This window comes from Urocitellus parryii, unplaced genomic scaffold (assembly GCF_045843805.1).
Source record: "Urocitellus parryii isolate mUroPar1 unplaced genomic scaffold, mUroPar1.hap1 Scaffold_398, whole genome shotgun sequence".
NCBI classification, from domain to species: Eukaryota; Metazoa; Chordata; class Mammalia; order Rodentia; family Sciuridae; genus Urocitellus; species Urocitellus parryii.
In genome coordinates this window covers 1-4,276 of record NW_027553566.1, presented here as the reverse complement: position 1 = coordinate 4,276, position 4,276 = coordinate 1, and the positions used below count along the sequence as shown (strand labels likewise).

Here is a 4,276-nt window from a genome sequence, read left to right as displayed (position 1 = left end):
GGGGCTTCCTCTTAGAGCAGACTCAGGAATACTCCCAGCTTGGGGACACTTTGTGTTGTGTCTACAGGGACTTTAGGGTCCCTTCTCTTTAGCTTCAGTGAGACTCACAGCTTGGGGACACTGTGGATCAAGGCTATTACTCTGTTCTAAGACCAGCTGTGGGTCAAGGCTATAGGGACACCTAGAGCTCCATTCTTTTCAGACCATCCTCAGGCAGATGCCTGTCTTGGAGACACTGTGGGTCATGTGTGTAGGGTCATACAGAACTCCCTTCTCCTCAGAGCAACCTCAGAGGGATGCCTCGCTTGGGGACACTGAGTCATATCTACAGGGATGCTCTTCTCAGACTAGCCTTAGAGATATCCTGGTTTGAGGATTCTGTGGGTCATGTCTATAGGCATTCCCAGAGCAGCCTCAGAGAGATTTTCCAGAAACTTCTGGATAAATAGGCGGCAGGTGAGAAAAAGGTGAGAAGTGGGAAGAGAAAGCAGATTCACTCCCTGCACCCATTTGAGAGCTGAGGATGGAGCCTTGCTCTCCTTCATTATTTCAGCAAGGTTTACTTTGGGGAAACATCCCTTCAAGATGCTCTGATTACTTGTCATCAAAACATGGCTACTTGGATGATTTCTGGCACAGAGGGAGGAGGAATTGTTCTAACTGCTTATTTTTACTGTATTAAAGCAGGAAAAATATTAAAAAATGGAAAAGTAGATGTATGAAACCCACAAGGTTATTTAAGTTAAATATGTTATTTCTAATAAGCCAGAATTTGTGAAAAAATAATTCATGGATTTTATGGAACTAAATTAATCAAAATTTTGATTGAGAATACATTTTGTCTTTGGTTGAGCAAGTCAGTTTATTTGGCAGTGTATTTGTAATGGTATGCTAAATACTGTGTTGACATTCTAAATCTGCTGAAATATCTTGACTATATAATGCTTTGGTATTATAACACAAAGTTAATTGAGGAAATTAATTTTAATTAATTGAAGTATTTATTTTAAGTAATGATTTCATTCTTTCCTCCTAGATCATGAACATTTTAAGTAAATCCAGAATTTGTTAAAAGTCAGTTAACACTCAACCGTGGACCCCTATGTTCCTGGTTTTTGTCTCAATGGGAGATCTGTAAGCATCATTTTAAACTTTTTAAGTTGATTGATCATTCATAGTTTTCTTATTTTAATCTTTTATTAAAGTGTTTTTTTTTACTAGGAAATTACCCATTCCCTCTAGGTTTCCAATTTTATGTAGTAGGTTTCTGCAGTTTGATTTTTAATTTCTTCTCTAACTTTGAACTTCTGCTATTTTTATCAACAATATTTTTAAATATACTTTTTAGTTTACCTTGTCTTGATTGAATTATCTTGTTTGACAGTTCTCATTATTTCAAAAAGTTTTCATTATCATTTTCTTATTAAGGTCTTTGGGACAGTTTGTGTAACTTGGTGGCAGATAACTTGATTAACATGTGAGAGTCCCTGGGTTCCATTTCAGCACCAGACAATATGTCTTTGACAGGACCCAAGTGTCAGGGTAATTGTTCAAAATATTATGTATTTACACACACACACACACACACACACACACACACACACACACACAGATCTTTTCCAAATTGGGTTGAAATTATTCTAAGCAAAATTTGCTATTCAATTTTATAGAAAGAAAGAGGATGGTGATATTTTAAAATTCCACCTATTGATATTACATGATATTTCAGCTTAAAACCACTGAAATAATTACAGTGTGTAAGATAAAAGTCAATAGATTCTTTTAAAAAAACAGATACATTTACCAAAATAGACTTTTTTAAACAGACGTTTTCTACTTTTTCAAATTTAGAAAGCATATTTGAATATCTTATTAAAGTCTTACATTCATCAAGTAGTTAGTTTCTCTTACTCCTTGCAAGCAAGGGAATTGACCTTCTAATAAGCATGCTTTATATATTGTCAGAAGTTCTTTTTGGAGAACTCTATTAAGTGTTTCTCATATATTCAAAACATCACTTAAAAGCATACCAGTGACCTTTTGATTTCATCAATCTTAATTTCTTTTGAAATAATTTGTGTATACATTAGTACTTACTAAATATTACTTTGTGTAGGAAATCACGTGATTTCATTTTATATAAATGCTGGTGCTCTATATTATATATTAATGATTTCAAAATATGAGTTGAGTATAACACATATTTTGAAATCATTTAAAACATACATACACTTTTTACCATATTTTAATGACGTCATATAAGTGGAGACTAGACATGTTAATATCATGAGCTGAAAAATAATTAAATATAGTTGAATTATTTTGGGGTATTCAACATAATGGTTTCCACGTTTTTCTATAAATGCCCCAGTTGTCTCATATTATATGCTTGGTTTGGAGTATTCTTTTAAATTTATTTATGGTGATGAGAATTAAGCTGATAACCTTGACTATGTTAGGCAAGCAATGAATTTCAGCCCTTTTAAAATATTATGTTGAGACAGGATTTTGCTAAGTTCCTGAGGTATTCAGGCTGGCTTCAAACTTTGTGATCCTCCTGCTTCAGTCTACAAAATAGCTGTGATTACAGTTCAAAGTGCCTAGTATGGCCTAGAGAACTTTATGTCATTATCATGTTTCTAATTTCTTTTTTCCACTCCAATACACATTTATTCAACTAAAACAAAACATCTTTAAACATATTTTAACAATGTACAAATACATTTACAACATAATCTGCTGATTAAAAGACTCCAACAAAGTTTGAAGTATCTCAACAGAATTTACAACTGCCTACAATAATTTGTAGATTGGTTTAGTTTACAGTTAAATATATTGCCTTGTTTAAGAAAAATTATTAATACAAATGTATGATTTACAATATCCCCACTATAGCAAGAAAAAATAGATTCATAAAATGTCTTTAGGTATTTATTATGCCAAGTATTTAAATGATTATTTTTACTATGACATAAGAATAATATTCATTTAGTACTAAAAGATTTTATTAGTGCAGAGACCACTGAAGAGTTTCCAGGAAGTTGCAAAATAAAATATGACTATCGTTTCTATGAAATAAATAGAACAGCAGCAATCCCTGGGTATCCCTTAAACATAAACTATAAAGATTCCATTTATTATTTAGACCTTAAGTATAAAAATAAAAGAAAATTTTAGAAACTAGTTTCACTTGTGCATGTCTAAGGTAAACAATTTCAACATGAAGTATATATTTAATATTAACAATTTTTTTAACTCATACACAAACCAAGTGTTTACTCTTAATCATGAAATCAACTTATTTCTGAAAATAACCTATAGAAATAATATGTAAACACACATACCTTTGAGCTAGATTAAGAACATCCTATATTCTATGGATCAAAATGCAAATATCTCTGTAACATATGTAAACTAACACATTAATTTGGGATATACGGATACACTACTATATGCATACATATGTACACCATAAAATAAATTCTGACAATCTTCTTAATGATATCATACTTCCCAGCCTCAAATACTAGAAAAAGAAAATTAAAACTTTGTTTAAAAAAAAAGAAAACACTTTTTATAGTAACTTTGCAAGTGAAAACAAAACAAACAAACAAAAATCAATGCTCCTTTTTACACTGGACTGAGTTCTAAACAATTCATAATCAAGAATATCTTCAGCCATTCCCCAATATCACAGAATACATAATTTTCTCTCTATTCAAGAAGTCTGTTCATTTCTGGTGTTTTGTCTTAAAAACTGCATTCCAAGATACCAGGTAGCCATGCTGGTTAAATTCTTCTGGCTGCCCACTTGCACCTAATGTAACCATACAGGTTGGCACCCTGTAGCACCACACCCATGGTAACCATGCCAGCCATTTTACTCTGAGGGAGAAGAGAGCACTAAAGGCAAATATCACCCACAGCTCTGGACAGGCAATTAGTCCTAAGCAAAAGATTCTTGATTCAGCTTCTGAAACAGTTTTATTCTCCTGAGGAGATGCCTTCCTGGACTCAAACACCCAATGACTCTTTCCATCCTCATCAATATGATTCCACCACCCAAGGCCTACCATCAGTCTCTACCTGTGACATTCTTCACTGCCCAAAAGTTACGTGACAGCAACAAGATAATTGTCACCAAACAAGCAATAAAGCTGCTGCTGAGCAATTCACAGAGAAGATAGATTATAATGGCACAGACTCAGAAGAACAAATGGAAAAATGATGCCACTGGATGTCAGATTTTAGATTTTCTTAGCCTATTAGTTGTCTC

At 33.0% G+C, this 4,276-nt stretch overlaps 1 pseudogene; it reads right to left on the bottom strand.

The window, feature by feature from the left end:
• Window positions 1-3,718: 3,718 nt before the first annotated feature.
• Window positions 3,719-4,138, bottom strand: LOC144252253 (Golgi apparatus membrane protein TVP23 homolog B pseudogene; annotated as a pseudogene).
• Between the last annotated feature and the right edge of the window lie 138 nt (window positions 4,139-4,276).